Source organism: Heptranchias perlo, chromosome 5 (genome assembly GCF_035084215.1).
Source record: "Heptranchias perlo isolate sHepPer1 chromosome 5, sHepPer1.hap1, whole genome shotgun sequence".
Lineage (NCBI taxonomy): Eukaryota > Metazoa > Chordata > Chondrichthyes > Hexanchiformes > Hexanchidae > Heptranchias > Heptranchias perlo.
In genome coordinates this window covers 52,106,826-52,134,489 of record NC_090329.1, presented here as the reverse complement: position 1 = coordinate 52,134,489, position 27,664 = coordinate 52,106,826, and positions in this window count along the sequence as shown.

Genomic DNA, 27,664 nt, shown 5'->3' with positions numbered 1-27,664 from the left:
CTCACTTGGGCTGACCTAGTTAGGTCATTGAAGTGCTTCCTGCACTGGATCCAGGTGCGGGAGATGTTGCTGCTGCTGGTGACCTCCTCTGCCACCTCGAGTCAGGCGTTCTTGGTCGCAGAGGCAGGCCACTTCCTCCCGTCTGCTGGGTAGAACACATCCCTCCTCCTCCTCACCCCATCCAGTAACTCCTTGAGTGAGACATCATTAAATCTTTCCCCTGTGCTGCTCCATTGTGCTATTTGGGTTTTTGCTCCAGAAGCAGCCAGTGGAGGACTGCCCCTTTAAATAGGGCTCCTCCAGCTGACAGCCTGTGATGCGGGTGCACAGTCCACCCGCTGCGCAGCTTTCGGACAGCATACCCGGAAGCCACGTTAAGTGGCTCCAATTTACCCACGATCATGTGGGGAACGGACAGATTTTATTGGGCGGGTTACCCATGTGTCCAATCGCCTCCCCGTTGCCATCCCACCTCCACACTAATATCGGGGCCAGAGTGACTGAGCACTTGGACAAGTATGAGCTGAGTCAGCGTGGATTTGAAGGGCAGATCATTGAATTTATAGCACAAAAACAGGCCATTGAGCCCATAAGGTCTAAGTCGGTGTTTATGCTCCACACGAGTCTCCTTCCACCTTACTTCATCTCACCCTATCAACATATCCTTCTATATGAGTTAACCTTTCAAACCCTTCCATAATCTTAAAAACCTCTATCAGGTCACCTCTCAGTCTTCTCTTTTCTAGAAGATTCATGAACCTGGTTTAATTTTTTGAGGAGGTCACTATCATGGTTGTCTGTTGTCTATATGGACTTCCAGCAGGCATTTGATAAGGTTCCACACAAGAGATGATTAGTAAAAAAATGATAGCGAAAAGGCATAACTTAAAATGAATCTTTGAGTGACTTCAAAGCATTATGTTTAAAAAGGACTTCTGATTATTGTCAGCGTGCGACAATGATAAGTGGCAAGTAACATTCGCGCCAGGCAATGGCCATCTCTAACAAGAAAGAATCTAAACATCTCCCCTTGACATTCAATGGCATTACCGTTGCCGAATCCCCCACCATCAACATCCTGGGGGTCGACATTGACCAGAAACTTAACTGGACCAGCCACATAAATACTGTGGCTACAAGAGCAGGTCAGAGGATGGGTATTCTGCGGCGAGTGACTCACCTCCTGACTCCCCAAAGCCTTTCCACCATCTACAAGGCACAAGTCAAGAGTGTGATGGAATACTCTCCACTTGCCTGGATGAGTGCAGCTCCAAGAACACTCAAGAAGCTCGACACCATCCAGGACAAAGCAGCCCGCTTGATTGGCACCCCATCCACCACCCTAAACATTCACTCCCTCCACCACCGGTGCACAGTGGCTGCAGTGTGTACCATCCACAGGATGCACTGCACCAACTCGCCAAGGCTTCTTCGACAGCACCTCCCAAACCCGTGACCTCTGCCACCTAGAAGGACAAGGGCAGCAGGCACATAGAAACACCACCTGCATGTTCCACTCCAAGTCACACACCATTCCGACTTGGAAATATATCGCCGTTCCTTCATCGTCGCTGGGTCAAAATCTTGGAACTCCCTTCCTAACAGCACTGTGGGAGAACCTTCAACAGACGGACTGCAGCGGTTCAAAAAGGCTGCTCACCACCACCTTCTCAAGGGCAATTAGGGATGGGCAATAAAAATGCTGGCCTTGCCAGCGATGCCCACATCCCATGAACGAATAAAAAAAATGTAAGCAGATATATTGACGCACTGACAACCTCAAGAGTCACCAGGCACATGGAGGCAATATTCAGCTGCATTGCAAAAAGAGTAAACAATGAATGCGAAACTCTCCTCAAAATGTGTTGCACTAGCGAAGCCCAAGTGATGCTACAGTTAGTCCTGTTAGAAGCAAGACATTTTGTTTCTCCTGCCCCATTGCATGTAGAGGGTTGAACTGTTGCAGGAGTAGATTTGTGTTTGTTGTTGTGGGCTGGCTTTCAGATTTCTTTCCCATAATTTTTCTCGTGAAAAATCTGCGGGTGTTTCATGTCAATTGACAATTGAGTTAGCCAAACACAATAAAATTTTGGATACTGTGTACTCCAGTAAGAGTAAAGTAACATTAAACCTCCAGAATATATCAGACGCTGCCATTATAAACATTCATAAATACCAATAGCTCTGGGGGTGGGGAACATTGTAACCAAATATATATCACGCTTAGTGCTATTGGAAATTTCCCAACATAATAGGATCACAATTAAAGTAATCTTTCAAGATCCTTTGACACAGGTGAATGAATGGAATATTGTGTTTCATTTTCATTATTTGATAAATTCTAGAAAGATCTGAAAGCAGCCTGAAGGGATCAGCTCAGTTTGATGGTGGTCTAGCTGATACTTTAAATAAATGCTCTGAAAAATGCAGTGAAAGAAAAAGAGCATCTGCAACCACCAGAGATCTGAGACTCTTCTCATCTGGAACAGTTTACATAAATGAGCTAAGCATTGTTTGCTGGAAGCCAAAGGAGAGTTAAGGCTATGAGTTGTGTTCTGATTCCACCTTGCAGATGACACAGTGAGGAAGTGGACACACATCATCTACTGAAATGAAACACAGATACTTCTGCATTTATTACACTCTCAAAAGAGAACATGTGAAAAATAACATTTGTATTTTCATCTGGTGCTACTTGTGTGGTAAGACTTCCTGATCAGGCAGAAGGATTTACTTTTTTTTCCATCATTTTTATCATGTAAGTGGATTATTGCATTTTCATTGCACTTTGTATATTTCTAACGCTCCTTTTAACTCGATATAATTGTTTAAAAAAACATTCTACAAACAATAACGGGTATGATAAAGAAAAATTAATGCACAACATGGAAAAAAATAGATTTTATTAAGCACATCTATGTGAACTTTGGAAAAGTTCTACATTGTGCATTTGGATGTTCACTGTTTAAATTCATTTTGTGATAACGTGATTTCTGCTCAACTGTAAATTTAAGCACACCTCAAGATGTACAAAAAGGCTTTCAAAGCCTAACCATGTTATTTTAACATAACTATAAGATATATATGACATGTCAAATTTTTAACACAACCATAACAATTTTTAGGAATAGGAAAAGGCTATACAGTCCCACATAAGAGACTGTTAGCTAAGTTAGAAGCCCATGGAATCGAGGGAAAAGTACGGACTTGGTTAGGAAATTGGCTGAGCGAAAGGCGACAGAGAGTAGGGATAATGGGTAGGTACTCACATTGGCAGGATGTGACCAGTGGAGTCCCGCAGGGATCTGCCCTGGGGCTTCAATTAGTCACAATATTTATTAACGACTTAGATGAAGGCATAGAAAGTCTCATATCTAAGTTTGCTGATGACACAAAGATTGGTTGTAAACAATTTTACAACACCAAGTTATAGTCCAGCAATTTTATTTTAAATTCACAAGCTTTCGGAGGCTTCCCCCTTCGTCAGGTGAACGATGTGACATCGTTCACCTGACGAAGGGGGAAGCCTCCGAAAGCTTGTGAATTTAAAATAAAATTGCTGGACTATAACTTGGTGTTGTAAAATTGTTTACAATTGTCAACCCCAGTCCATCACCGGCATCTCCACATCATCCACACAAAGATTGGTGGCATTGTAAGCAGTGTAGATGAAAACATAAAATTACAAAGGGATATTGATAGATTAGGTGAATGGGCAAAACTGTGGCAGATGGAATTCAATGTCGACAAATGTGAGGTCATCCACTTTGGATCAAAAAAGGATAGAACATGGTACTTTCTAAATGGTAAAAAGTTAAAAACAGTGGATGTCCAGAGGGACTTAGGGGTTCAGGTACATAGATCATTGAAGTGTCATGAACAGGTGCAGAAAATAATCAAGAAGGCTAATGGAATGCTGGCCTTTATATCTAGAGGACTGTAGTACAAGGGGGCAGAAGTTATGCTGCAGCTATACAAAACCCTGGTCAGACCGCACCTGGAGTACTGTGAGCAGTTTTGGGCACCGCACCTTCGGAAGGACATATTGGCCTTGGAGGGAGTGCAGCGTAGGTTTACTAGAATGATACCCGGACTTCAAGGGTTAAGTTACGAGGAGAGATAACACAAATTGGGGTCATATTCTCTGGAGTTTCGAAGGTTAAGGGGTGATCTGATCGAAGATTATAAGATATTAAGGGGAACAGATAGGGTGGATAGAGAGAAACTATTTCCACTGGTTGGGGATTCTAGGAGTAGGGGGCACAGTCTAAAAATTAGAGCCAAACCTTTCAGGAATGAGATTAGAAAACATTTCTACACACAAAGGGTGGTAGAAGTTAGGAACTCTCTTCTGCAAACGGCAATTGATACTAGCTCAATTGCTAAATTTAAATGTGAGATAGGTAGGTTTTTGGCAACCAAAGGTATTAAGGGATATGTGCCAAAGGCAGGGATATGGAGCTAGATCACAGATCAGCCATGATCTTATCAAATGGCGGAGCAGGCACGAGGGGCTGAATGGCCTACTCCTGTTCCTATGTTTCTATGTAAGTCCCAATGAGTTCATCCTTTTTCTCCCCTACTTTCTTATAGAGCTGACTATTGCTGGAATATGGTACTTTGAGCACTGCCAGCTGCCTGCTATATTATTTATCAATCATTTATCATATGTGTGCCTAGGCAGTTACTGCTGGCAGGCTACTTGACAATGGTGTATCACAGCCAAGTGAGTGTGATGCTCATCCAGCATCGTTTTTTGAGCATGACCCCAAAGAACTGAGTCTGCAGGCTCTCTCTGTCCCTACTGTCAGATCCCACTTCCATTTCTAACTCCCCTGGCACCCTCTTATCAGAACTATTTACATCCCTGAGTGGATTTCTCTGGACTTGCACAGGGTGAATGCTGGCGTGGGTGAGAATGTGGCTTGTTAGACAGAGGTGGACGGCCACTTGAATCTTTCTTATTCCTCCTTAATGGCAACTTGCTTTGGGTTGTATGGAGGTAAAGAAAATGAAGATATGTTACAATATTAGGCAGCTACCATATCATTCCCTCTGTGGTGCCTGTTTGTGTCACTTTGTGCTCCCAAACCACCCATGGTCTGCGATTCCTGGCAGTATAGACCACATTCTTCTGTGAGAAAGAGAAGATGTGAGTATTGCAGTGAAGTCTGGACAGAGTCTATTGTTTGACACATCTGATTATTTGAAGGGCAAAAATCAAGAACTGACATGCGTGATGCTGACACTTTGCAACACATTTCACCAGTTACAAGCTATAGAAATGGCCCCCAAAAATATAGTCTTGCTTTGTGAGGTAATGAATGAAGGAGTGCCACACATATAAAGACTGGTCTGGGGAACTAAGTAGCTTACCTTGGTTGTTCTCTTGAGGTAAATAAATTTCTTCTGAAAAGGAGTACTGGGGTTGGAGGAGGTGGCACTTCCTTTCACATTCACAGTGGTTCTCTGGTTTCTGACCCAAAGAGACTATCCCTACTACTCATGGTCTCTATAAGGAGGACACCCAGGTCCAACTCCCTGAAGTTTTCTGCTCGTTTGCCATTCTTCTTGCCAAAGTTATCCGCTTCCTCCGGTGCTGCCATTTCCTCTTTAAGTAACAGCAGCAGATTTTATCTCCTGCTGCTGCACCAGGTCTCAGCTCCAGTTTCTGAACCCACACGCTCCCCTTGTCAGCTATTCAAGGCACTTTTGGGGCCTGACGCCTGCCTCTGTGGGAGTTTTCTGACACCGCCCCCTCCCCGCTTCAGTGTATCTGAGGCGTTGCAGGCCAGACGTGCAGAGCCTGCACATCTCTCCATATTCAAATAACCTGTCTGCAATTTGAGACAGAACCAAGAGCGAGATGTCATGGCAGGCAGATGCCTCCCCACCCCATCTTACCTCTGGTGGCGGAATGGCACCATTGGAATTCTGGGGCCATAGTATTTAAATAATATGCTAATAGCCTGGGAACACATGAATTCACCATTAGTTAGCACGGCCAGGGCTACTGATGGGAGGAATGGACAGGATTCAAAGCAATTCACCATTTCTCTCAAAAAACCTAACCCTCTTCCCTCATGTGCTTGCTGGACTCTTTTTCTGAATGATCTAGGAGTTTGCTTCCATTTTCTGTCTTCTGAAGTATAGTTAAAAGTCTGACACACACTGATAAGACACCTTTATCTGTACACAGATTTATTACTTTTAAAACTGGAAGTGGAAAATTACCCCACCAAGATGCTTATGGCATCTCTTATCTCTGTTTCCATTGAACCACCAGCACTTCCTACAAGGTCAGGTACTGGCTTCTAAGCACATGCACTAATGAGGGATACAAATACTGATCTGGAGACAAATTACATGTCCTGTGGGAAGTTATTGTTTGCTACCAGTGCAAAAGGATAAAATGGAACCTTTGACCTGCCCTTCTATATGTCACAACATTGTAGAAAATACATTTTTTTGCTTTGATGGAAAGAAAAAGCAACACAGCTGGTTAAATAACGAAGCAAGATGTGATCTCAAAGTATGCTGCAATAAAGAAAAACAATATTTTCTGAAATTAAATTAAAATCAATATTTTAGGGAGGAGGGAACAAAAAAAATGTTCAATAAATATTTGAAGTAGTCTAAAATCTTGACTGAAATTAGTGAGCTTGCACAGTTTTCGGTCAATGCCTGTTAAGGTAACAAGGTAACAACCACCTAAGATTATGTTTTACTGGCATATTAAAGCACAACTGAGAAGTTTCTGCTAAATTTTATTTTATTTTAAAAGTGTTTTAATTTTGCATTTTACACCTCATAAACTGGTAACTCATGACTACTAGCTCGGACAAATTCAGTGTTGTTCATTCTTGTAGTGAACCACAGTTGTTGCAGTAAAAAGAAGTGTAACATCTGTGCTTTTGACTGAGCGAACAACCTCCACAGTATTTGGGCGAAGCTGTAAGTAGCACATGAAACATTATCACTTTGGTTTTGAAATTGCCCACAGTAGCTGTCGGCTGGATTACAAACAAGGGTTGTTTACAGTGCCATTTTAATTGGGCTCTCAACAGGCTTCATGACAGTTCTTCACAATGCTGAAAAATGAGGCAATGAAATTTCTACATTGATGAAGCAGTGAAGTAAGATAATATGTTTTGTCTACTGGCAACTAAGTCAGTGAGCAGTGTGCATTTATACAATTATTAAATGCAAACTAAGCATCAGAAGAATCCAATTCAGTGGATCACAATACAAAGTAACTTCTGTGTATGGTAAACTATTTTTGCGTGGTCAAAATATCATGATTAAGATTGGGCCAGTGAGATCAAAATAATTCTTATGCTCAGTTTCTGTCTAGTCCCTATCCTATTATACATTTCATGCACAGCAAGTCAAGCTCCTTCATTCCCCTCTGTGGGCTTCTCTAGGTCTATTAACATTTTATATTGTTGCTAAAAACAGAAGTAATTTATGCTAGTGTCAACACATAATAATGAGGCATCTAATGTGCACTACAAATACTGATACCAGCTCAGATTTAACTAACACTGATCACCCACCGTTAACCAAACATATGGGCTCTAGGATCCAGAGTTAAATGTTTTTTCTCTTCCACTAATAACTCCTTGATACATGGCACATTGGAGGGTACCCAGAAGAAGTTGGTTTCTTGGAAAGATGTTTCACTAAACCCTAAATTCTCTGCTCCCACTATAAGGCTCAACCCTCCCTGACTAAAGTGTCAACACATATTAGTTTTAAATTTTTATCCTTTTACAACTTTGAGAAGTTTGTATTAGTGATAAGAGCCTAAAAATTACCACCACTGAAATTAATGGGTGAATGCCTAACATGTTAATAAGACATTCCTCTATCCGTCATTTTAAAGTAGGCCTAGACCCATTGATTCAAATGGATTAATGCCTGTGATAAATAGACAGAAGAATAACACATGAACCCCTGTGTTGGGGGAGGGTGGGAGTCAGAAGTTGTTTCATGAAGGCATCAGAAACTGGAGCAGAATCCGGATCCAATGGGTTTACATCTTATTGACCATCTGCTACTAAATCCCATGCAGGCGAGTTTTCCTCCTGGTCCTCTTACATCTAGGCGAGACTTTGGGGGCATGTCTGAGGGTGTTCCAGGGCTACCCCAACAATTCTGCCCATTACATCCTACTTCGGCCCAGCAGGAGCTGAGAGCAGGTGTGGGGTCCCTTCTGGGCCTTTCTACAGCCACAAAATAGTTTTCCATCAAAGGTAATCAATTGTAGAAAGGATCAACTATCTTACAATGAAGCCACCTGTTTCCTTTCAGGGAAATGTTGAAAAACTTGTGTCCTTCTTCTTTGGTGCAATTATGGTTTCTTGAGCTATCAGAGCAGCAGGGTGCCTTTCTGATTTTGCACTGGGCATTTGGGACAGGTGCCTCTGTTTCGCCTATACAGGCACAGGCCATTTGCCCAGTTATTTAAATTATCTCATGTCAGGAGTTTGAGACAGGGCCCATGTCCTCGCCAGGCTGGGAGTATGGCTCTGGCACACTTCCGGCGACAGAGAAGTGACCTGGGAATTTTTTGGCCTGTGGCATTAGTCCCCTGATGTCGCCAACTGTCATTCATAGGCTATAATTTTCTGTGGTTAATTTGAGATCTTGTAATAGTACATCTTAAGGATATGGATCCAGATTTAATGGCAAAGGCTCAGTTTGGGCACACTGTGCAATTTTTCCATTTCTTATAACTTTTTATAAAGATTGCCAATTTAATGCTGACCTGTACAAAACTTCAGGCAATTCAACCCACGTTCATTGCAAACCAGGATGAGCTTGCACAGAATCATTTTTGGAGGATCTTTAAGGGAAAAAGAATAAGGGAACATTCATCCTATCAATCTTGATTTCATTTGAACTCGGGTCCCAGCGCTGAGGGAACAGTGTGTTCTGCCAATGCATCATCACTCTTCCAGCTTTGATGCTCCAGACTAATCCTGTTTGGTTGTCTTCTGATATCAATTAAGGGACTCCTGTAGCCTGACTTTTTAAAAATTAATTCATGGGATGTGGGCGTCGCTGGCAAGGCCAGCATTTATTGCCCATCCCTAATTGCCCTCGAGAAGGTGGTGGTGAGCCGCCTTCTTGAACCGCTGCAGTCCACTTGGTGAAGATTCTCCCACAGTGCTGTTAGGAAGGGTGTTCCAGGATTTTGACCCAGCGACGATGAAGGAACGGCAATATATTTCCAAGTCGGGAAGGTGTGTTACTTGGATGGGAATGTGCAAGTGGTGTTGTTCCCATGTGCCTGCTGCCCTTGTCCTTCTAGGTAGTAGGGGTCGCAGGTTTGGGAGGTGATGTCAAAGGAGCCTTAGCGAGTTGCTGCAGTGCATCCTGTGGATGGTACACACTGCAGCCACGGTGCGTCGGTGGTGAAGGGAGTGAATGTTTAGGGTGGTGGATGGGGTGCCAATCAAGTGGGCTGCTTTGTCCTGGATGGTGTTGAGCTTTTTGAGTGTTGTTGGAGCTGCACTTATCCAGGCAAGTGGAGAGTAATCCATCACACTCCTGACTTGTGCCTTGTAGATGGTGGAAAGGCTTTGGGGAGTCAGGAGGTGAGTCACTCGCCACAGAATACCCAGCCTCTGACCTGTTCTTGTAGCCACAGTATTTATGTGGCTGGTCCAGTTAAGTTTCTGGTCAATGGTGACCCCCAGGATATTGATGGTGGGGGATTCGGCAATGGTAATACCGTTGAATGTCAAAGGGAGGTGGTTCGACTCTCCCTTGTTGGAGATGGTCATTGCCTGGCACTTGTCTGGCACAAATGTTACTTGCCACTTATCAGCATAAGTCTGGATGTTGTCCAGGTCTTGCTACACGCGGGCACGGACTGCTTCATTATCTGAGGGGTTGTGAATGGAACTGAACACTGTGCAATCATCAGCGAACATCCTCATTTCTGACCTTATGATGGAGGGAAGGTCATTGATGAAGCAGCTGAAGATGGTTGGGCCTAGGACACTGCCCTAAGGAACTCCTGCAGCAATGTCCTAGGGTTGAGACGATTGGCCTCCAACAACAACTACAATCTTCCTTTGTGCTAGGTATGACTCCAGCCACTGGAGAGTTTTCCCCCCTGATTCCCATTGACTTCAACTTTACTAGGGCTCTTTGGTGCCACACTCGGTCAAATGCTGCCTTGGTGTCAAGGGCAGTCACTCTCACCTCACCTCTGGAATTCAGCTCTTTTGTCCATGTTTGGACCAAGGCTGTAATGAGGTCTGGAGCCGAGTGGTCCTGGCGAAACCCAAACTGAGTATCGGAAAGCAGGTTATTGGTGAGTAAGTGCCGCTTGATAGCACTGTCGACGACACCTTCCATCACTTTGCTGATGATTGAGAGTGGACTGATGGGGCGGTAATTGGCCAAATTGGATTTGTCCTGCTTTTTGTGGACATGGCATACCTGGGCAATTTTCCACATTGTCGGGTGGATGCCAGTGCTGTAGCTGTACTGGAACAGCTTGGCTAGAGGCGCGGCTAGTTCTGGAGCACAAGTCTTCAGGACTACATCTGGGATGTTTGTCGGGGCCCATAGCTTTTGCTGTATCCAGTGCACTCCAACCTGTCTGTGGCTTGCCACTTTAACTCAGCCTCTCCATCTTTGGTCTCCTACACTATTCCAGTGAAACTCAACATAACTTTCATGAACACCTTAACTTTCTGCTGGGCACACTGCAGCCCTCTGGTCTTAAGTAACTTCAGACCTCAGCCACACCCTCCATTTTCTTCTAAGCAGTGGGGAGGGTCTGCTGGTATCCAGGGGGAAGGGAAATGGGTTGACATTTGGGTTGGAGACCCTTGATTTGAGACCATGATGTGCACTTGTTATTTTCCTCCTCTTCTGATTGGTGGTATCCACTGTGTTTCACTTGCATTTTCTGTTTTAATTTAATACCTGCTGCATCCATAGCTTTTTAACAAAATTCTCATTCTTTTGTTGTACATGATTCTCTTCTGTGCCTTTTTCACCCCCACTACATGCACATTCTTTTGTTCTTTCTCTAGGTCTGCATTATCTCACTGATGATCATTTATATCACTTGTGTTTTTAGCAGTTTGCAGGTCATTTAGCACATTAGTTCGCTCTCTCAGCTAGGCGTATCTGATGGTTCTCTCTGCCTCATCTTCCCCCTTTCTTTTCTGTTTTTCCAACTTTACTATTAGCCTTCAGTAATGAAGAAGTGTACACACCTGAAACACCAGAACCTGCTTTTTTTCTTCACAGATGCTGACTGACTTACTGTGCATTTCCAGCACTTTCTGCTTTTATTTCAGCTTTTCCCTTTTAATGTTATTACTTTTAGCAGGGATCACTGAATGGCAATCAGGAATGGGGGAATCCGGCTAATGTTTCCCCTCCCTAGCCCAAGAGCACTGAAGCTATTTGTAGCACTCCTCCATCTGCTGCCCTAGGTGAGACCTGCTAACTCAGCACAGTGTAGGAATTCAAGCCGGCCTGTATGATTTAATGTTACATCAGTGGTGCCTTTACCCATTAGACCATCGAAGGAAGTCTTTTCTTCAAGGTTTACTACATTGTTATTTGCGATCTATTGCTTGTATGACATTCTGTTAACCTTATTTTAATAAAATCCAAAGAGATATTTTAAGGTGTATTTTAACAGTAACTGAAAGATTTCTTTTCCCACAGGAGCGCTGGCAAGGATCTTTGTTTGGCATTTCAGTTTGTTTTGATCTCCTTATTAAGCCATTTATGGTCTCAGTCATGCTACTTCTCATAGGGATACATTTCCTTTCCACATCCCTTAAAATGTTTTTTAAATGTTTCAGTTTTCTTCAATTATTTATTTTCTAGTTCTACTTCCCACTTAATCTTCCCTGGAGCTTTTCTCATAACTCAAAATTTGCTCTCCTAAAGTCATGCACCTACATGCTATTATTTTTGGCCCTAACCTTTAATATAGTACTGAATCTAACTATACAATCAATGATCACTACAGCCCAAGTGCTCACTGACTTCCAGGTTACTGATCAGTTCTTGGGGATTACTAAGCACTAAATCTAGTGTAGTATCTTGCTCTGGAATCCTTTCACCAATATGGTGAGGACTGCATTGAACACTATCAGATGTTGCTCATGACACCTACTGTAAATGAGGGATACAGGTTTGCCAGTACTACCTGGGATTTGGACCTGAGCCGAGTGTAGTGTTGCTGACTATGTATGCAACAGAGGAGGTAGGCTGATTTATACCAGGAAGATATAAAGCATGAAAGCTTTTGTTGGCAGGATCCTGCCTTCTTGTCTCTTGAGATTAGTATGCAGGACAAGGTGGTGATGATTCTGGCAACACGCCAACCAATGGGATGAAGTAAAATGAATTAAATTGAAGTGAGATCACCATATCAGTCAGATATTAAAGGTCTAGGATGTACCATATGTTTTTTTGATGTGCTACTCCTGAGGACTGACTATAGTTGTACTAAATTGAACGTCAGGTCTGTTTTTTGGTGATGCATCACAGGTCTCAAACTGTCATTTTCCATTGATTCAAATAAAAAACAGGGTTTCCTATCAAGGTTGTAAATAGATAAAACAATTTCTTTAAAGAAACCATGGCGACCCATTATTTTCTTTTCATCTCTTCATATCATGTGCTTAGTCTTGGAACTAAGCAAATTTCCCACTTTTCAGAGTCATTAGTCTTGTAACCTTTTTGGCGCTGTCTATCATCCTGAACTGTCGTACCTCACACCATGTTTCAACTTTATTTTAGGAAGAGGCCTGGCAAGTCATATAAGTGCAGTCAGTTTATAACACAGTTGTATTCTACATTAATTGCTTAACCTCTGTAGACCTTGTAAAAGTAAGATCCTTTCCTATGGTGCTGATCAGCGAAGGCTGAACTCAGAATGCAGGACAAGAGCCCTCATAATCATCTAAGTTCCCATGCTACTATTATAATTAAGAGTTCAAAACCACCCACTTTATTCTCCTTTCAGGAAATTAAAGATGTTTAAAGCAACGTGATAAAGATTACCTTATTCTTTCGTTCAAATCAGCATATTTAATACTTTTAACGCACACTCTGTGTGTAGTTATAACAGCTGTCTTGGCAAACTACCTGCTCTTTTCTTAATGTAATTTGTTGAACCGTTAATGGTTATTATTTTATCACAGACTTTGGTCCAATTTCACAATGATTATTTTTTAACATTGATAGCTCCTTGCATTATTTTGGCTTGTGCATCTATTGAGCAGAATTGTCAGTTTATGCTTTAAGTTGCATAACAAAAGTATATCACTTTAGTCTGAGAGAAATTCAGCTGGCCAAAGTGAAGGGAAGCCCCAATTTGAAGAAAACCTGAGGTTAAAATGTAATTGTATTTTGAAAGTGCCCTCAAGCACCAGGTCATAAGTGGAGCACATTTATAATTTCCTCCCATGACTGTGGCCCATTTTATGTTCAAGCAGGTTGACTAGCGACAAGCTACTGGAATTTCCTGCTTACTGTCACTGTCTCTGCCAACCCCTGGGACTACAAGGGTGATTCTTGTTATTGGCATAACGGTGGTAAGGCCCCCTAAGTCACTGCATGGAGGGAGAGGGCCTAGTAATTGGCTCCTCTCCTTCAATATAGACCCCAAGCACCTCGGACTAGGCCGAAAGAGAATTTCCATCTCATCTCTTCCGCCACCTTTAAATCCCCTCCATCTTGTCAGGTGCTGTAGCACCGCCAAAAGTTTCTGCCCTTGTAGTGAGTCTTGGCGGCAGGGATCCTGTTGGAAGACCATCCTTCATACCTTATGTGCTCTGACCCAGGAAAATGGGTCAAGGTTACAGTGGGGTTAAGGAGGCGGGTGGAAGTGCTGCCCTGCTCTGCCACTACCAGCCAACCAAAGGAAAATCTGTTAAAGTAATCAGACTTCTGATGAATTTCTGATGCAGAATTGAGTGCTATAATTTTTCTCGATCTGTAGTGAAATAAATGGCCTGACTTTAACTCGGGGTGGGAATCAGGCGGACAGGAGCTGGGGCAGGCGGCAAAATGTCCTGACCTTGGTTGTGTGAGACCCGGGAGATTTTAACTCCTGAACCTCATCTGCACATCCCGGTCAGTTTCTCGCTCAAAACCAGTGGGAAGCGGCAGCTCGCTGGCAAGCGGGAGAGCAATGTTGGATGGCAGGAGGCCCTCGGCAGGGACCAAAGGACCGTTCCCCAGCACTCAGCTAAGTCAAGAGGAAGAGGTTTTGTGAAGGGCCTCGTGATTGGTGAGGGGGCGGGGTGGGGGGTTCCCGGGACAGGCAAGGCCTCATCTTTCCTTGCACTAATGCTCCTCCTAGCCCCACAAGGAAAGTAAAAAAAATTTATCTCTTTGGGTCTCTTCTGGCTCCTCTTTTTGCTAAGTTGATCGGACATCATCAGAGCTCAATCTGCATATTTAAAGAAGGAGCCCTCCAGTTTCCGGTGGGTGTCCTCACCTGTTGAGAACAGCAGGCTAAAATGGTAGCTTGCGGGAAGAGAGTGGGACATTGGCGGGTGAGTCCCATGGGCGAAGTTATACTAAACCTTTATAAAACACTGGTTAGGCCTCAGCTGGAATATTGTGTTCAATTCTGGTCACCACACTTTGGGAAGGTATGTCAAGGCCTTAGAGAAGGTGCAGAAGAGATTTACTAGAATTTAACCCATGGATGAGGAACTTCAATTATGTGGAGAGACTGGAGAAGCTGGGGTTGTTCTCCTTAGAATAGTGAAGGTTATGGGGAGATTTGATAAAGGTGTTCAAAATCATTAACGGTTTTGATAGAGTAAATAAGGAGAAACTGTTTCTAGTGGCAGAAGGGTCGGTAACCAGAGGACACAGATATAAGGTGATTGGCAAAAGAGTCAGAGGCGACATGAGGCAACATTTTTTTATGCAGCAAGTTGTAATGATCTGGAATGCACTGCCTGAAAGGGTGGTGGAAGCAGATTCAGTAGTAACTTTCAAAAGGGAATTGGACAAATACTTGAAGGGAAAAAATTCACAGGGCTTTAGGGAAAGAGCTGGGGAATGGGACTAATAGGATAGCTTTTTTCAAAGAGCTGGCACAGGCACGATGGGCCAAATGGTCTCCTCCTTTGCTGTATCTACTCTGATACTATGAATTAGCCATAAGTTTGTTTCTACAGATTTCCAATATATATGGATTCCTTGTTGTCTGATCTATACCCTCCAATTACCAGGAAGAAAAGAGGCACAACATTGCTTGTCAACCCCCCCAAAGTTCTAATTTAAATGTCAACCCTTTATCCTATTCCAATGTAAATAGACTGTTTGTAATGATAAAGGCCCCAAGATCATAACAAACTTTCATGTTTATGGATTTTTAAAAATATATTATTGGACATCTGTTAGCAGCATGCAACATATAACAGCTGGTGATTAGCGTGGTCTAAACCAACAAACTCCGCACTAATTAAATGCTCAAATACTTAACATACTTTGCTCACTGTGGAACTTCGTCTGACCAAAACCACCACAAGAAGTTCTTCCAAGTTACTCTGTTTACACCACAGTTAGACAAACAATAGTAAAAACCTTGGGGGAATTTTAACCCTCCCCACTCGGCAGGCACGGAGTGGCTTCATTTCCTGCTGTGTTATTAACATTGCTGGGTGTGGCTTAGGTGGGAGCTTCCTGCATAAATGCTAATCATGGTCCTATGATGTCAATAGGGCCGCAATGACATTTTAACTGGGTCTGAGTGGGAAAGCCATCTTGGCTTTCCCACTAGGCTAAAGCAGGTCGGCAGCTGGTGGGATGAACGAAGATTGCCTCCAGGTAAGTGACAAAATGTCCTTTGTGGGGCTTAGGGGAGCAGAGTACTCCTCCGCCTCCAGGCCCCACAAGGTAAGTTGCAGCCTCCTCTGTCAAGGACTCTCCCCCCTTCCCTCCCACGAGACCCTCCTGAAACCCCTTCCCCCACCCCTCCCCCCACCCCCCCAGTTACCTGCAAGTCTGCTTGGTGGGTGGCCAAGGGCCACATGACCTTCCCCTGCCAGCAGCCGCTCTGCACCCTCTTCCTGCCCGCAACAGGCGGGACGTGGACCTTCATTATTTAAATATTATGGAGTTAAAATACCCCAGGCCTGAAATGTAGGCCAGCGAGTGTGTTTCACATTCACCCACCCGAAACTTGCTCGGAGTTAAAATCAAGCCCCTTGAATTTGTTCCACAATTTTTTTAACTCATCACCACCAATCTAACTAAAAGGCTACTGCTGCCCTCATTTGTGATATTGACAGTCTCACTACTAATACTAATATGTGATAAGAGTTTTCACTAAAACCAATGAAGCAATAAATCGGAATGCTTTAAAAATCAGGAAACTACTGTAGGTGAAAAGGCGTAGTGACTTTTGAAATATTTTATGATGCATTCGTAAACATCTGGATAAAATCAACTGATATAAAAACCAAATATAAATCTATTTTATTACAGTTCCCCTTAGCTGTGAAAAGTAAAGCTTTCACATTTATATAATCTGTGAATTAACACATTTTCCATAGGTAAAAGGATATGTTTACACAATAGAATTGTTCTCTGGAGATTGGTTGGTGTGCATGAGCTGTCATTTCTGTATAGCCCTTATACTCTCAATCATGCATTTTCGGCAAAGACAAATTAGGTTAACTTCATAACTGCTGATTTCCCTTAGTAATGCATTTGGATAATAGTTTACATTAAAATAGTCTTCCGAATAGAGAGATGTATGATCCCGGGTTCAACATTTAAAAAAAGATTGTTCCAAACGGTGTTCAGTTGGATGAGGTACAAAGTGAGCCTTATCTTTAAAAGCGCTTCAATTTTAAAAAAATGATAAAAGATCCATTATTCCATAGGTTCTACTGCCTGACTGTGCCAGTTTTGAGCAAGGTTACCATCTGAAATATTAACTTATCTTTCTCTTTCATATACTGACTGACTTGTTGTAGATTTCCAGCATTTTCTTTTTTAATTTCATTATTCAACAGGTTAACAAACTGCACAGTCTCCTTCACATTTATTTGATGATTTTTCTTTATCTTTCCTTGAGTGCTCACATGAATGAAACAATAGTAAGAAAGTATGGATTCAATATAACTGGCATGTTTTCTTCCATGAAACAAATGTAATAGCTGCACATGGTTGGGACTGACATCATTCATTAATCCACATATGCCTCTTTCACAGCAAGCCGCAGGCATCGAGAATTGTTACAGGTTGGTGTTGCCTGATTACATCTCCAGGGAGGCTGCACATATCCTACCCAGGTGACTCTACCTCTAACCCACTGCTTTTTCCTCCTGGGGCCCTCATTAGCTATGCATGGTGGGTTAGGAGTGGCAATACTACTCCTGACTGGCTTGCATCATGGGTGGGAAGGAAATATAGTGCTGGTTCAGCCTTTAAAAAGTTGCATCCAGTTAAAGGGAGACATCACTTTTTCAGCAGCTGGAAGCATAACTGCAAGAATGGCTGAAGGAGCAGCAACCTTTGGTGGATCAGCAGTAGAAAGGGTTCCCAGATTCAAAGATGCATCCATGGAGGTGTCTCTGGTTGAAGTCAGGACGAGAAGAGATCACCTGTTGAGTACACAGGAGCATAGGAACAGGAGTAGGCCTTTCAGCCCCTCCAGCCTGTTCCGTCATTCAATGAGATCATGGCTGATCTGTATCCTAACTCCATCCATTCGCCTTGGCTCCATATCCCTTAATACCCTGGGGTAGCAAAAATCTATCGATCTCAGATTTAAAATTATTACTTGAGCTAGTATCTACTGCTTTTTGTGGGACAGAGTTCCACACTTCTATCACACTTTGTGTGAAAAAGAGTTTCCTAACTTTTCTCCTGAATGGCCTGGCCCTGATTTTAAGGTTATGTCCCCTTGTCCTAGACTTCCCCACCAGTAGAAAAAATTTCTCTCTATCAATTCCTTTCAAAATCGTAAAAACCTCAATCAAATCACCCCTTATCCTTCTATGTTCCAAGGAATACAACCCTAGTTTATGTAATCTCTCCTCATATTCGAACCCTTGGAGCCCTGGTGACGATCCGGATTCTTTCCCCTCAGTCTGGTTCAGTAAAAACTGAAGTCGAATACATTTTAAAGTTCAACACAACTTTAATAGCAGGGTTCTTAGTCTGCAGCATTGATTTGGACTCCTGATAGAGTCCCTCTATGCTGGCAGAGCAAGAACAAAAACATACAGAAATCCACACGTTTTTATACAAATCAATAGGGTTGGAACATACTTAACGAGGGTCAACACCAATCATAAGCCGGGCATAGGTTGCCATGCGAGGTTACATTATTTCCGGCCAATCATAAATCGTCCATGTGCTGATCATGTTGCTGTTAGACATCAAAGGGTATACTTCCTCACCTTCCAACTTGGAATGTTCTTCCCTGTCCCTTATCTCCCAACCTGGAATGTCTTTCAACTTTGGCTAAGCTCGTTACCTATATTGATCTGCCATAAACATGGAGACATTCAGACCAGTCCTTGAATCACATCAAAGACTCTACATTGCTAAGACCATGCAAACCTGCTGACTACGCCAACATATGGCCCAGCAGGAGGCCAGGCCACCTGTACCAATCTCAGTTACTAACTAATTAACCCTTTCTAACCATTTTGCATTCTGCTTCTTTGCCACGTAGGCATTTTAATATTTTACCGAAAACTGACCACGTAGGGATTCTCACTGGTAACATTCTGGTGAATCTGCACTGCACTCCTTCCAAGGCCAATATATCCTTTCTAAGGTGCAGTGCCCAGAACTGCACACAGTACTCCAGATGTGGCCTAACCAGGGCTTTGTGTAGCTGTAGCATAACTTCTACCCCTTATATTCTGGCCCTCTAGTTATAAAGGCTAACATTCCATTAGCCTATTTGATTATTTTTTGTGCCTGACTACTACATTTTAGTGATCTGTGTACATGGACCCCTAAATCTCTTTGGACTTCCACTGTTCCTAGCTTTTCACCATTTAAAAAATACACAAATCTATTCTTTTTTGGTCCAAAATGGATGACCTCACACTTACTTGCACTGAAATCCATCTGCCACAATTTTGCCCACTCATTTAATCCATCAATGAGTCTTTGTAATTTTATGCTCCTGTCCACACTACTTACTATGCTGGCAATCATTGTGACATCAGCAAACTTGGATATATGACTCTCTATTGTGTTATCAAAATCATTAATAAATATAGTGAATAGTTGAGGCCCCAAAACAGATCCTTGTGGGACATCACTAGTCACTTTCTTCCAATTCGAGTACATACCTATTATCCCTACTCACTGTCTTCTGCCTAACCAATCTCCTAACTAGGTCAATAATTTGCCTGCAATTCCATGAGCTTTAATTTTAGCTTACAGTCTCTTATGTGGAACCTTATCAATTGCCTTATGGAAACCCATATAAACTACATCCATAGACATTCCCCTATCTACTACTTTAGTTACTTCCTCAAAAAATTCAATTAGGTTTGTAAGATATGAACTATACTTTACAAATCCATGTTGGCTCTCTCTAATCAGCTGAAATTTCTCTAAGTGCTCAGTCACACTGTCCTTAATTATACTGAAGGCTACTGAAGGCAGGAAACCCCATAAGAGGGTAGTTTAGACTCTATGGAGGGAGGTAAGCAGAATCAGTCAGTGCAACTTCTGCTCCCCCTCCCCCCAAGAACTGCCACATAGTGCAGGAAGAGGTTCATTGACCACTCAAGGACAGCCAAGGTAAGTCAAGGTATTGTTGCCAATCCACGACCTGTACCACTGATAGAGCTTTCAATCACCTCCTTACCTCTCATACTCTCTTCATGTCAGACCTGGGTGTCAGTGAAAGTCACTTATGCAGAAGGGAACCTCTGCAAACACTCAAGCATTATCTGAATTCGCAACCAATCTGTTCATTCACATAGCCTACCATAAGGAGTTCTATTTGTGTTCAAGGATAGTTCACTTACATTGGGGAAAATGGAGTAGGGGCTTAGCCATTTCTACTTGACCCCATTTAAATGATAGCCGACCAGTGGAAGTAAAAGGGGGATAATGGGTTTTTCAGCGGACAATTTGGACCCAGTTTTCAGCAGCAATTGCAGGCAGTACCCATTACCATCCCATTTTACTCAGTTTTCTACCCCAAAATGGGCAGTAAGTCAAAGCAAATCTTTCTCTTTGTCATCTTGTTTTCTGTTATTTATGTTAATTCCAGTAGATATTGCAACATTTTTAAGCAACTGCATCATCTACTGGATGTAGACTCCACAACAGATCACAGGATCACAACTACAGGGTCACAATTTTAAATTCAAATCTTTTAAACTCACTCATTCCCTAATGGTTAAGTGTAGTTGAGTGTTCCATCTTGTGCTATAGGGAGGGGAAATGGATAGATCAATAATGTCCTTCAGAAACATAGGAGTTGAATTTTCACAGTGGTTTTACCAATCGCCTACCATAACTTTGGTGGAAGATCCGTGAAAACCTTGGAGAAACAGCGTAAAAGGTCTTTACCATTGCTCTCTGGTTTCCGTGGATCTTTCACCAAAGTTACGGCAGACAATTGGGAGAACCCCCATGGAAATTCAGCCTTGTTAGCTGAGCCCAAAGCTATCATTAAAAACAACTTAGCTGTCCAGACTATCTACCGTTGGTGGGGGGAGGGTAAAGCATGGTTGGGGAAAGCATTGTAGTGAAGGGCAAATTATGCTCCGGGAAGACAACAAAGATGATCTGAAAAGAAGAGAAAGCAGTAGAGCACAAACCTAAAATAACTATTTCACTGCATGCTACAGCTAATGCTGGATAAAATATTGTTTCAAAGCCCACGGCTCTCCATTTTATTGATGTTATTGTTGCTACGGGTTCTGTGAATTGTTCCCTCATTCTTCCTAAGCTCCAAAATGCAAGAATGCATATTCTTTCTACTCTTTGGGCTCAATTTTGAAATGGTGGTGGGTTGGCAGCAGGGGTGAGGAGGGGGGACGGGGGTGAAGGTATGTGTGGCAAACCCGAATGAAAAATACTTACCGCTTTCGACGCGATCGCAATGTAATTGATGCTGATTAAGCTTCTTTCCAGGTTTCGCGCCCGGCAGCCAGCTTGATTGACAGGCTGGCTGCCGACAGGAGCTGCAATGCCGAGGTGGGGGGAGAGAGGGAGAGCGAGACGTCATCCGGCACTGGAACAGAAGATCGGGGGAGGGAAGAATGGAAGATCGGTGGGGGGGGGGCGGGGGGGAGAAGAGAAGATCGGGGGGGAGAGGAGAAGATCAGGGGAGTGGTGAAGATCAGGGGGACATCGGAAAGGGAATAGTGGGAGATTTGAGGGACATCGGGGGGAGTGAAGAGGGGGAGATCGGGTGGACATCGCGGGGAAGAGGGGGAGATTGGGGGGGACATCGAGAGGGTGAAGAGGGAGAGATCGGGTGGACATCGCGGGGAAGAGGGGGAGATTGGGGGGGACATCGAGAGGGTGAAGAGGGGGAGATCGGGTGGACATCGCGGGGAAGAGGGGGAGATTGGGGGGGACATCGAGAGGGTGAAGAGGGGGAGATTGGGGGGGCATTGAGGCGGTGAAGAGGGGGAGATTGGGGGGACATTGTGGGTGGGAAGAGGGGGAGATCGGAGAGGGAGACATCAGACATCGGAGCAGGGTGGAAAGGTAAGCTGGTTTAACTTTGTGCAATGGTTTTTTATTTAATTTCTTTCTCTTTTTTTTGCCTGAGCCGGCCCGTCATGCCTGGTTTCACCTGGGTTGGAGCCGACTTCTGAACCCGCTCTGCATTTCTGCAATTTTCACAGCCCCGCCCCACCCCAACCCCGACCCAACGAAAGTTTAAAATTGAGCCCTTTTTGTTGAAATCAAGTCTAATCACAGGCTATTCATTCTTTTCAAGGACTTCAAAACTCCTTGCCTCCTTCAGTTTTCCTTTCCTATTACAATCACAGCAGTTTTTAAAGCCTAAGTTTGTTATCACTTATTCACTGCTTGATTTATATGATCTATTTTATTACATTTTCAACCTTGGTGGTGTCATGAGAATGTAAGAAAAAGTCAAGGACAAGAAAGGGCTGTTTGACCCATCAAGCTTACCCCTCTCATATTTCAACTCATCCAGTTGCAACTTTAACACCCATAGCATCTTTGATTCCAGCATATTACCTGGCAGATAACTGCAAAGGTTTATTACTGTTTGAGAAAGGACCTTCTTTTGAGTTATGTTTTGAGTTTACTTTTCACTTAGATTACAATCGAATCATTCTGCCTATGTGACAGTAAGCACTTGGTACTACACTTCAGTTCTGTAACCAGAAATAGTGTGAGGGCAGATAACCAAATAGACCAGAAAAACATATTTTTCCCATTAACTTTCTTCTCCAGTGTTACTGATTTTAACATTTATTTTGAAAAAACTGTGTGCACAGTGCAGTGGAACATCAAATTCTGTGCCGGCAGTAAACTGACAGTTGTATATATATATTCTAAACCCAGTTAGCTTCTGTCCATTAAACAAGGTGCAGAAATCCTGGTGACGCCCAACATTTGCCATACATTTATGTTCTGCCCTTTAACTCCATAGCAATCCATCAGGCTTTAATGTGGCTAGTAACTCAAAAAGCCAACTGATGTTGCTGTTTAAAAAGTCACATCAGGAGAACATACCGACACCTAATCCATAAACATTACCAAACATGGATGTGTAAGTGGATATTGTTTATACTTCAGCAGTGCTACTTCTATAAGGTGTGAGCGTATTAGCCATAGTGTAAATTCAAAGTGTATCTAAATGGGGACATGTAAATCTCAAATAATGCTGTTGCTGAATTTACACTTTTTTCATACAATGTTATTTGGGTAAGAGTCCTGACACAAAACATTCTGGCACATTTTACAGTGTATTTGGCTAATCTCATCAGTATTGCAACCACCCAAAGCTTGTATGGTATTTGAAATGTTTTAGTGAACAGTTTATTAAATAAGACATTTCTATCAAAGAAATAAGGGATTGACAAAAACTGGACTTTGGCAAACTCAGCAGAAACAAACCATGGAATTGAAAGAAAATCTATCAGGTTACTAGTTTCTAGAAACTGAACATTTGTTTAATGTACCTTATTCTGATTAAAATTCAGTTTGATTTATTGTTTGGTTCAATTGAGTATCTGACATGTGCATTGCAACCAATCACCATATTTATGAAACCCCAAACCAAATTATTTAGAAATTTAAAACAAGAGCAGAAAATGTTGGAAATACTCAACAGGTCAGGCAACATCTGTGGAGAGAACAGACAAGTTAATGTTTTAGGTGTGGGCCTTTTGTCAGAACTGGAGGATATTACAGACAGACAGCATTTAAAAAGGAACAGAACAAGAGGAAGAGGAAGGAAGACACACACACACACACACACACACACACACGGGAAGAAATAAAATGACCAGTAAAATGCTTAAGCGGAAAACAGGAGATGGCTGAAGTGATCATAACATGAGACAATAGGAGGCATAATGAGGGAAATGAAAGATATTTACAAGACACAGAGGATGTGTGAATAGCTGAAGCAGTGTGGGGTAGAAAAGGTAGAAACAGAAGCACAAAAAAACTGACAAAGTGAAGCTGGCTCCAGCGGCTCAGGGGCCTGTGAAAAGAATAAATGTAGGTTGATACCAAGGCTGCCCCGTCAACACTATGCTCTGACAAATGGTCCCCACCCCATGCACCAATCTGTCCCTCCCCGCTTGGGGAAGACAAAGAAGTATTTGGACCCACAAGATTTGCCGTTATTGAGAAAGAACAAGAAAGACATGAGCACTTTTTTCCCCTTCTCAGAGCCTTACCAAAGTACTAAAATTTGCATCAAACATAACTCCAGAGGCTCATATAAATCAACAAATACGACAGATGTCCCTTGTATCCTCCAAGCAATACCTTCAAAATAGCTCTTAAGAACTATAATACCATACTTGGAGCAGCCCCCTTATCGAATCCCACTGGTTAGTCCTTTGTTTAAGATGGTGAGGAGAGCACACTAGAGGGTAAATTCATTATGGCTGCACTCCTTGGGATACTATAGCACTAGTTCTTTGACCTGAACTCATATCTACTAAATCTGTGCACCAGACTGCAGCCATGCTAAATTTGGCCTTAGATCCCCAAATGAGTCTGTAAGCAAAGAATCAACCTTGATTTTGCGATTCAGGCAAAATTGCACGTGGCGTAGGCACACTTGTGCCCATAACATGGCGGCAGTAAGCAGGCCATGCCAAATTTTAGAATAGGCTACAAGCACAGGGAAAGCTTGCCCAGAGAGCTTCGCCTGTAGCATACTTGGCTGGGAATGCAAAATTCAGCGAGGCAGTAGCTTTTAAAGAGCTGAAGCTTGCCATAAAAAGGAAAGTTATGATGGTGACAGAAAAGTGGACTAATTGTTTGACGCTGAAGGAGGTGGACCAAAGGAAGGTGGTCCTATTGGGGCTGAAGGCCACCTTCTCGTAAAAACACAAGTGCAAGCTGAATGGAAGTCGTTTGCTGACCAAGTCAATGCAGTCACCCAGCTCTCTCATACCTGGTTTCAAATGAGGGAGAAGTGTGCTGGCATCAGGAGCAAGATGGAGGTGAGTCTGCCTCACATTTGCCCACATTTGTGGTCAAGCATTGAAAAAAACCTACAGTAGGAGTTGCCTCATGCTCTGGGAAGTGCCATTTGAAGCACAGTGCACAATGATTGCCCTTCTGTTTGCACTCTTCCATTGTGCCTTAGCTGCACAACATATTTTGTTTGAAGCTGGAGGTAGCAGACGAGGAACAGCAAACAGATACTGAGACATCCACGCTGAGGTGCTCTTCTGCTATTAGGGGCTTTCTAAGAGGGTTCAGCATCCAAGGATGCAGAGGACAGCCCTATTTATCCTATAGCCATCCTCCGGCTGTTTCTTCTGAACATATGAAAACGATGGACAGGAAAAGAGCCGCTGCTCCATCAAGGCTGCCCCACACTGTCACAGTGACCCCCATCCAACCACCCCACCCCCATCGCCATAGCTAGCCACGCAATCTCCTGGGAAAGGCAAAAAAAACGGAGAGAAAACCCTAGGCCAATTTAGGGGGAAAAAACTGGGAAATTCTTCACTGACTTCCAAAGGCAATCAAACAAATTCCAGGAAACTGCAGGAACCGGGAGACACATTCCTCAATATCCCACCTAGCTTCTTTACATCGTGATGTCAGCCACAGTCAGGAACTCGTCTAGCTCCCACTTGAATGCTACATCTTATTGTAGCTTATTTATATTGTATGTATTTCTAGTGGCAAGTCAAAGTTGTAAAAATATAAAAATAACAATCCATTTCCTAAGAGCAACTCTACTTTAAAACGCACAAACAGAACCCTCTGCCCAATGCTATGAGCTGGTCTGCATATTTCCACCACATGAATATAAACATTTGACCTTCTTTCTGGTTGTCCATTCATTCAATTATATGTGGATTTCCCAATAGAAAAAAATCTCAAATGGGACATATCATTGGAACTACTTGATTCCAAAATTTTTTCCAATGCAGAACACAGAATAATGTATTTCACCAAATCCCACACTGTTCTCACATATACATTAAAGAAATGCAAGAGCAGATGTTGGATTTTTCTACACTAGAATGGGGCATTGGACAAAGAATTTTGTTTATACAGTCATTTTTAAATAGTGCTGAGTTTAGAATCATAGAAAATTTACGGCACAGAAGGAGGCCATTTGGCCCATAGTGTCCGCGCCGGCCGAAAATGAGCCACCCAGCCTAATCCCACTTTCCAGCACTTGGTCCGTAGCTTTGTAGGTCACGGCATTTCAGGTGCACTTCCAGGTACTTTTTAAATGAGTTGAGGGTTTCTGCCTCTATCACCCTTTCAGGCAGTGAGTTCCAAACCCTTACCACCCTCTGGGTGAAAAAGATTTCCCTCAGCTCCCCTCTAATCCTTCTACCTATCACTTGAAATCTATGCCCCGTGGTTATTGACCTCTCTGCTAGGGGAAATAGGTCCTTCCTATCCACTCTATCTAGGCCTCTCATAATTTTGTGCACCTCAATTAAATCTCCCCTCAGCCTCCTCTAATCCAAAGAGAACAACCCCAGCCTATCAAATCTTTCCTCATAGATAAAATTCTTCAGTCCTGGCAACATCCTCGTAAATCTGCTCAGTACCCTCTCTAGTGCAATTACATCCTTCCTGTAATGTGGTGACCAGAACTGTATACAGTACTCAAGCTGTGGCCTAACCAGTGTTTTATACATTTCTAGGAATAACCTCCCTGCTCTTACATTCTATGCCTCAGCTAATAAAGGAAAGTATTCCTCGTGCTTTCTTACCCACCTTATCTACCTGTCCTGCTACCTTCAGGGATCTGTGGACATGCACTCCAAGGTCCCTCACTTCCTCTACATCTTTCAGTATCCTCCCATTTATTGTGTACTCCCTTGCCTTGTTTGCCCTCCCCAAATGCATTACCTCACACTTCTCCGGATTGAATTCCATTTGCACTTTTCTGCCCACCTGACCAGTCCATTGATATCTTCCTGAAGTCTATAGCTTTTCTCCCCACACGGCCAATTTTTGTATCATCTGCAAACTTCTTAATCATGCCGCCTACATTTAAGTCCAAATCATTAATATATATCACAAAAAGCAAGGAACCTAGTACTGAGCCCTGCGGAACCCCACTGGAAACAGTCTTCCAGTCACAAAAACACCCGTCAACCATTACACTTTGCTTCCTGCCACTGAGCCAATTTTGGATCCGACTTGCCACTCTCCCTTGGCTTGTACTTTTTTGACCAGTCTGCCACGTGGGACCTTGTCAAAAGCCTTGCTAAAATCCATGTAGACTACATCAAATGCACGACCCTCATCGACCCTCCTTGTTACCTATTCAAAAAATTCAAAGAAGTTAGTCAGACACGACCTTCCCTTAACAAATCCGTGTTGACTGTCCTTGATTACTCCATGCCTTTCTAAGTGACGGTTTATCCTGTCCCTCAGAATTGATTCCAATAATTTGCCCACCACCGAGGTTAGACTGACTGACCTGTAATTGCTCAGTCTATCCCTCACTCCATTTTTAAACAATAGTACAACATTAGCAGTCCTCCAATCCTTCGGCACCATGCCTGTATCCAGTGAGGACTGGAAAATGAAGATCAGAGCCTCCGTTATTTCCTCCCTGGCTTCTTTTAACAGCCTGGGATACATTTCATCTGGTCCTGGTGATTTATCTACCTTCAAAGATGCTAATCCCCTTAATACTTCCTCTCTCACTAAGTTTATCCCATCCAATATTTCACACTCCTCCTCCTCCTTAACTACAATGTCTACATCGTCCTTCTCTTTTGTGAAGACCGACGCAAAGTATTCATTAAGAACCATACCCACATCTTCCGCCTCCACACATAGGTTACGTTTTTGGTTTCTAATAGGCCCAACTCTTTCCTTAGTTATCCTCTTGCTCTTAATGTATTTATAAAACATCTTTGGGTTTTCCTTGATTTTACTTGCCAATATTTTTTTATGCCCTCTCTTTGCTTTCCTAATTTCCTTTTTAATTTCACTCCTGTAC